Below are 9,074 nucleotides of genomic sequence, written 5' to 3'. Positions count from 1 at the left end.
ACTTTTCTTCTGTTCTTTGGCTCCTTCCGGACTTTCTCACTGAGCTTGCTCTTAGCACCATCAAAAGGAGTCACGCAGAACAGAGATGCCATATCATGTTGAGCCTCAAAGTCTCCAGCTTCACTGTGGTCCTGGAACTTAAACACTTCACTCGTCCATGATTCATCATCCTACTCCTTCTCCTCCTCCTCCACCCCCAGGCAAGAATTGGTCTCATCCTTCGGGATCTTTCAGGCTTAAGGAATGTTTGGATGGTCTTTCCAAACTTGCTTTCCTCATCCTCAAAATTAGCAAACATGAGATCTGAAGCAGATGCGACTCCAGACTGAGACTCCAGTGAGCTGAGAGAACACACTGATCTCAGAGGAGCACATGCATGAAGAGGGGGAATGGGACAAAATGTGGAGAACAGCTCATTTGGTGCAAGAACAAGAAATGGATGAACAGTTAGCTGTTTGGGAGGATGCAATTGAATTGGACACCCAGGAAGGACAAACTCATGATCAGGTTCTTGCATAGGAATAGGCCTCAGATGATGCACTGAGGAGGATTGGTTGGAAAACAGCTCATCTGGTGCAAAAACAGGACGTGGACAAACAGCCAGCAATTTTGGAGAGTCCACAATAAAAGGGTACCCAGGCAGGACAAACTCTTGCTCAGGTCCTTCCACAGGACACATCTGTGGTCTTTTCACTGGCTGCAGGGGCATGAAGCCATCAGCTGGAGGGATGAAGTCTCCAGAGCCACTGGGAAGCTTTGGTAGTTTTCCCTTTATTGGCTTTAAGACAGGGTCTGGCTGGAGCTTGCAGGGCGTTGACCTCTTCACACTTTTTAGCCCAGTGGTCTCAAACTCAATTGCTGGAGGGCCACAGCTTTGCAAATTTTAGCTCCAACCACCTCCAACTCACTCCTGGTTAATAGCCTCTAGTACTCTTGGACATCTTGATTAGTTGCCTTAGCTGTGTTTGATTAGGGTTGGAGCAATCCCAAGGGTCCAGTCCCTGTTTTATTTTTTACCCCTACCCCTTCTCCTTGGCCCTTGAAACAGAGTGTGAAGGGGAAGGGCTTCAAGATTTACCCCAAAGAAATGGAACAGCACTACAACACCTGCACACGTCATAATGTCATCTTGAGCTCGTACATGGTGTGAGATTGACGATCGTGACTTATTCCATAGATAGTTATTCCAATTGCTTGATTTTTTGGAATTTATTTTCAGGAAATCACTGAAGTCAACGATATCAAGTTGTCATAACGATGTAACTGTATTGTGTATTTGCACTGTGGCCATATTCATTTAATCACATGAAAATAACAATAACATTATACCAGACACTGTAAAAAGGTCCTTCCCAGGCACTAGACTTTTCTGACAGGGTATTCCAGTGTCATCGAGTGACAGATGTGAAAGTATGTTGTGGGACTACTATGCAAGCGTTATTGTTATGGATTATAGATTTTTTTGGATTTCGTTTTTTTAAATCTTTTTTTTTTTTTTTCTTTAAAGCATGGCCATAAAAAACAAACACAATTATGAATGTTTTAAAACATGCTTGTTTGTTGTAATAATTCCTAACAATGACAAAAAAAAAAATACTAATTTGTGCATTTGTTTTACTTTACTTCTGTGTGCACACATGCTACCATTGTATATTCTGGTGTTTCAAGTGTGGTCCTGAAAAATCTCTGTTCTAAGGGGTATCTAGCCCTTCCCCTTAGCCCTACACCTTAAAGCTAAAGAGAATTGGTAACGGGAAGGGATAAGGGGAAGAATTGGGATTGGGTCATAATTTAGCCCCCTTCCAGCGTTTCTTCCTGCACTTGTTGGGATTTGCAGTGAAGTTGCAGGCCTTACTCTCCGAACATTTATTTACTGCCGCCAGTTCTTGATCTGCACATTTTTGTGTCTCCCTTCGATGACAGAAGTGGATAAAACAGTCAAAAAGCTTTTTAAATGCACTGCTGAACAGTCCCATAATGAACATTAAAGGCTGAAAATGAATTCGTCAGTAAGTCACAGAAGTAGCTCTCGATCACTAGACTACTCAAGCACCAACAGCACGTTTGAATCAAAACTGCAGTTCCTGTATTCCAGAACAGAATTCTGTTTATGACATCACACATTCTGCTGAGCTCCCAGGCCCTGAGCGAAAGTTCTGAACTGTTTGTGATGCAAATGAAATAAGTTCCCAAACACTCCTTCTGCCACCTTATATTTCACAGACAAAAATACAAAGGAAAGACAAAAAACTTGTGAATTTTCAAACATTCTGAAATAGTGGTCTTAACACTTGTGCAACATTGACAATTGTGTGCTTCATTAAAAAAAAAAATCATTAAGAAGTTTATATTTTTTAATTATTCGATTATTTATTGACTTCTCACTCATTTATTTTCATGAATCGAACAAAAAATTAACAAAAAAAGTAATTTAAAAAAATCCCCATTTAAACTCAATGAAACTTCACTATTAAAATTGGCGTGTTGAGCAAATACTTGTTTTTGTCCGTTTTTTACTTTTGAGCACTGCAGGCCAAATTAATGAAAATTATGTTATGTTAATTATGTTGGTGTATTATCAATATCACATTATTTTTTTTCTATACAAAAAGTAAAAAAAGACAAATTTATCCATTTAATAATTCATTTGTTTATTAGTTTATGTATCAATATGAAATATTTGAACTGCCACAAGATGAAGGTCACTGTTAAACGAGGAAGTCGTTCATTCACACTGCCTAATGTTGATTGGAGACAGAGCAACCAAGTGTGTGGTTTAAAGGTATTTCTTTGGCAAAACTGACCAAAAGATGACAATATTACGTCTATACTATGTCAGAATATTAACTTCTTCACTGAACTGTTGCATACAATCTGTTATCACATTCTATTCTATAGTGCAAGCTTACGAGCTGCGTGTCATTCACTTTCAAACTTTGGAAACAGCACATGCTAAAAAACAACTGCTGGTCAAAACATTGTAAACGCAACAACTCAAATAAGCTTTATAAGTGACTTTTTCAAAAATATTGTGAACTTTAAAAATTATAACTGTAAAAGCACTTAGCTTATCATAACATCATTAAATTATAAGTGTCTGCATAATATGCATTTCTTTATATATTTTCAAGGCTTACATATTGTTTTTTCCATGGTGAGTTCTGCTAATCAGGCCACCAAGAGACTATTAACTAACTACTGTTCTTTTTCATTTTACAAAAGTCTCAAATTGAGTTATTGACATATTCTTATTAAATGACAACTTATTTACATTATGGGATGTTTTTTATAAGCTGTTTACATTTTAAGACTTTTTATTTAAAAAAACAAATGTTACACACATACTGTTAGCTCTATGGAATGTAAAAACTTTGAAGCTCAGTATCTTAAAATCATTCAGGACGCAGATAGGACCTTATAATTCCGAGGTGACGAAATGTTTAGGAAAGAGTAATGTGGACTTTATGGTATCACACAGATCGCGACAGTCGAGAATCATAAAATTTTCAAAATGTTTTGAAACAATAATGTAGATTTTATGGTATCACACAGATCGCGACAGAGAAATTCATCACATTTTCGAAATATTTTGAAACAGTAATTTGGATTTTATTGTATCTCACAGATTGCGACAATGGAGAATATTTGCATTTTCTAAACGTTTTGAAATAGTAATGTGGATTTTATGGTCTCACACAGATCACAACAATGGAGAATCATTATAAATTCAAAATGTTTAGGAAACAGTAATGTAGATCTTATGGTATCACACAGATCGCGATAGAGAGAATCATTTTATTTTCAAAACATTTTGAAACAATAATGTGGATTTTATGGTATCATATAGCTCACCCTCAGTGAAGAATCATAAAATTTACAAAACATACTGAAACAGTTATATGGATTTTACGGTATCACACATATTGCAACAGAAAGAATCATTACATTTTCGAAACGTTTTGAAACGTGGATTTTATGGTATCACACAAATCACGACAATGGAGAATCCTTCGATTTTTGAAACAGTAATGTGGATTTTATCGTATCTCACAGATTGCGACAATGGAGAATATTTGTATTTTCTAAACATTTTGAAACAGTAATGTGGATTTTATGGTATCATATAGCTCGCCCACCAGTGGAAAATCATTACATTTACAAAACATTTTGAAACGGTACTATGGATTTTACAGTATCCCACATATTTCAACAGAAAATCATTACATTTTTTTAAACATTTTGAAACATTAATTTGGACTTTATGACATCACACAGATCATGACAGTGGAAAATCATTACATTTTCGAAATGTTCTGACACAGTAATGTAGATTCACACAGATCACGACAATGGGGAATATTCACATTTTTTAAATGTTTTGAAACAGTACTATGGATTTTACAGTATCGCACATATTGCAACAGAGAATCATAACGTTTTCGAAACGTTTTGAAACAGTAATTTGGACTTTATGACATCACGCAGTGGAAAATCATTACATTTTTGAAATGTTTAGGAAACAGTAATGTGGATTTTATTGCCTCACACAGCTCGCGACAATAGGGAATATTTGCGGTTTCTAAATGTTTTGAAACAGCAATGTAGACTTTATGATATTACACAGATCACGACAGGGGAGAATCATAACATTTTCGAAACGTTCTGACACAGTAATGTAGTTTTTATGGTATAGCACATATTGCGAAAAAAAGAATCATATTTTCTAAACGTTTTAAAACAGTAATGTGGATTTTATGGTATCACACAGATCATGACAGTCAAGAATCATCACATTTTCGAAAGATTTTGAAACAGTAATGAAGATTTTATTGTATCACACAGATCACAATGGAAATCATTACATGATTAGGAAACAGTAATGTGGATTTTATTGTATCACACAGATCACAATGGAAATCATTACATGATTAGGAAACAGTAATGTGGATTTTATTGTATCACACAGATCACAATGGAAATCATTACATGATTAGGAAACAGTAATGTGGATTTTATTGCATCACACAGCTTGCGACAATGGGGAATACTTGTGTTTTCCAAACGTTTTGAAACAATAATGTGGACTATATGATATTACACAGATCACGACAGGGGAGTATCATTACAATTTCAAAATGCTTAGGAAACAGTAATGTGGATTTTATGGTCTCACACATATCCTGACAGTAGAGAATCATTACATTTTCAAAACATTTAGATCCTGCAATGTAGATTTTATGGTATGATACAGATTGCTCCCCCCAGTGGAGAATCATTACTTTTTCGAAGCGTTTTGAAACAGAAATGTGGACTTGTGAACAATGGAGCATCATTACAACTTCGAAATGTTTAGGAAATGGTAATGTTGATTTTATTGTACCACACAGATCGCCCCCAAGTGGGGAAGCATAGATTTTCAAAATGTTTTAAAACTTTAACGGAGCCCTCTTTACTGAAATCACATGACCTTTCTATTTTAACATGTGCTCCAAACCACTAAACTATTTGAAACAAAAGTTTTGTAAAGGTTTCCCAAAGCAGTGCTTCAAAAGCCATCATTAATGTACAGTATGTCATTTGAGTCACAACAAACCACAGCATTCTTAACTTCTTTTACCCCTGAGTGAAGAATGAGAGTGATTGTCGTCATGCGTATATCAGGGTTAAGTGTTTTACAAACACTGCACATATCCCCTCATTCATTCGCTCATACACGGAGGAATAAAAATGATCCTCTTAAAAGGCCACACAGCACCAAACACTGCTGCTTAGATGAGATTTAATTGCTAATGCCACTGTGTCATGCTAATCGGTCTGGCGTTGAATCTAAAAAGCGCATTTTCTCTTCACGTGAGGAAGAAAACGAGAGCCAGAGAGAAAGAGTTTACAATGATTGTGCCCTCAACCTCTTGCCCATTTCATATGCCAGCATAAGCTGAGAATGGCAGGACTGTAGCTCTGCACAAGACTGCTATTCTTCTGTGCAGGGATTAACAGATTCATAGCTGCTTGAAACTTCCTTTGAGGGAAATAAACTAATTGAACCTAGTTATTAGCAATTTCACAGCACAGATCATCTTAGCAGTTCTAATGTCTCAGATATTTGCAGGAGATTTTAGCTTTGAGAGTTTTGCAGCAGAATGTTTAAATGACTCCTTGATTTGTGCTGAAGGTCAAATGATCCGGATTTGTAGAGAATGAAAATCTAAGGCATGATCTGGGAACATGCATTCAAAGGTTTGAGATGTTGTAATGTTTTTGTGGAAAAAAAGTATTTAATGCTCACTAAGGATACATTTAATTGATCAAAAATATAGTTAAACCTCAATATTGTAAAATAATAATAGTTTTGTTTTTAATGTAATATTTTATCGTGTAATTGCTGCCATCATCGCTTATATATGATCCTTCGCCAATCACTATTATACATATTCTACTTGGAAATAAATGCTCTATATGGCTTTAAGGTTTCCACAAAAAACTTTTAAGACTTACTTCCACAACATGTTCTTTTATTATGGAAAAAATATTCTTCATGCTAAAAATGTTTTTTTTTTTTGTTATAACTAATTTTTCAGGGTTTTCACCTTTAATGTATAGGACAGTAAAGATTATTGACAGGAAAGCAGAGAGAGGGGAGGTATCGGCATAGGACCAGAGGCGAGAATTGAACTTGGGTCGCCGTGAGCGCATGTATCGACGCACTAACCACTACACCACTGTAAATTCTGAATTCATAACTCGGAATTGCAACTTTATTTCTCAAAATCCTGACTTCATAACTCATAATTGTGACTTTATATCTCAGATTTCTGAATTTATAACTCGGAATTGCGAATTCTGAGATTAAAAAAAAAATTATAACTCAGAATTGTGACTATTTCTCAGAATTTTGACTATAAAACTCAGAATTGTGACTTTAGAACTCAATTTTTCAATGTTTGACTTTATAATTCAGAATTGTGACTTTATAACTAGAATTGCGACTTTATTTCTCAGAATTTTGACTTTAGAACTCGGAATTGCGAATTCTGAGATGTCAAAATTATGAACGTATAACTCAAAATTGCGGCTATTTCTCAAAGTTTTGACTTTATAACTCAGAATTGCGACTTTGTTTCTTAGAATTTAGATTTTATAACTCAGAATTGAGACTAATTGTCAGAATTTTGACTTTATAACTCAGAATTGTGACTTAATTTCTCAAAATTTTGACTTTAGAACTCAGAATTACAAATTCTACGAATATTACGAATTTTATTATTCAGAGGTGGGAATGGACTTCCATAGGTTTTAAATTCTTTCCAACAACAACAAAAAAAACTAAAACGGCAGTATATGAGCTGTTTATGACAAGACTTTACAATAAGGTTGAACAAATTACCATTATGCTGTAAGGTTCATTTTACTTGATCCTTTATAGCAAACATCATATAAGCAATATATCTGTACAGAATTTCTTAATCTTTGTTCATGTTAGTTAACTATTAAAAGATGTATTATTAAAAGCAGAAATGAGCACTAACTGAAATGATTAAATGCTATAGATGTAGTTTATTGTTTGTTTATATAAACAAATGAAACCTTATTGTAAAATATGACCTATAAACAACAGTATATTTAGAAATTAACCTACATAAATGAATGCTATATAAGGGGCTGTTTATGGCACAATTTTCTAAATTTCAATATAAAATTGGAAAACTTAAGTGTTTGGCATTCATGTACACAAGCGCTTCTGGAATTGCAGGTACATTTTCATATCACCAAGATAAACCTTCTATAATTTTTCAAAAATATGAGTCATTTAATGAGTAATAAGAAAGAAAACTGTTTAGAATAAAAGCACAAAAAATTATTACAAACATTTAATAATGTCATGTAATGAAATTCTGGAAGGTATAGAGACATGTTATTTAGTATTACAGTTAAAGTCAGATTTATTAGCCTCCCTGAATGATTAACCCCCCTGTTTATTTTTCCCCAATTTCTGTTTAACGGATAGAAGATTTTTTTCAACACGTTTCTAAACATAACAGTTTTAATAACTCATTTCTAATAACTGATTTATTTTATCTTTGCCATGATGACAGTAAATAATATTTGACTCAAAATTTTTAAGATTTTTTATTTTATCGAGAAAATATATAGCTTAAAGGGGCTAATAATTTTGACCTAAAAATTGTTTTAAAAAACAATTAAAAACAGCTTTTATTCTAGCCAAAATAAAACAAATAAGACTTTTTCTAGAAGAAAAAAATATTATCAGGCATACTGTGAAAATGTCCTTGCTCTGTTAAACATCATTTGAGAAATATTTTAAAAAGGATGAAAGAAAAATCGGGGGGCTAATAACTCTGACTACAACTGTATAATAATATTAATATCATATTAATTATTTGTCAACTCTGTTATTGTGATGTCAATGAATTTCTCACGTCTCACTTTTTTTAAAAACAATAATATAATGAAAATTTAGCTTTAAGACAATCTTTGGACATCTGGTTTGAGGTTAGCATCTTAAGATAAAGCACAAAATGGTGGAAAATGTTAATGTTAATTAACTCTGTTAATGTCAACTGTAAACGTCTGAGGCTCAGACACACTCTCATAGTTCAAAACTAGATTAAAAACCCATCTTTTTAGTAAAGCATACAATCAGTGCATCACTCAGTGGTATGATGCATGAATGTGCTCCACACAGGTTTCTTCATCTCATTTATATACACTATGAACAGCAGCTATGCTAATTATTTTCTTTATTCTCCATTTCCACCTGGGGATACTCATCCCGAGGCCCTCAGACTATGCAGCGCCACTAATTCGATCCAAGACCAGTGACGAGACGATCCCAAGGTTTCCATAATCCTGGACCAGGCCGTATCCTGAGCAGCTGCTGTGGTGGTCATGGTGGAGTAGAGAGCATAAGCCTGATTCCTGTGACTCTCCAAGGACAGATGAGTCTTCGCTGAGGCCTCCCAGCCTCCGGTGTTTGACTGCAGCTCTGCACAAGATGTTTGGCCAGTGGAGAAATAGTCATCACCATCTGAGCCTGGTTCCCTCGAGGTTTTTAT

This window comes from Danio aesculapii, chromosome 23, assembly GCF_903798145.1.
Source record: "Danio aesculapii chromosome 23, fDanAes4.1, whole genome shotgun sequence".
Taxonomy (NCBI): domain Eukaryota; kingdom Metazoa; phylum Chordata; class Actinopteri; order Cypriniformes; family Danionidae; genus Danio; species Danio aesculapii.
Note: the sequence above shows the minus strand (reverse complement) of the source record.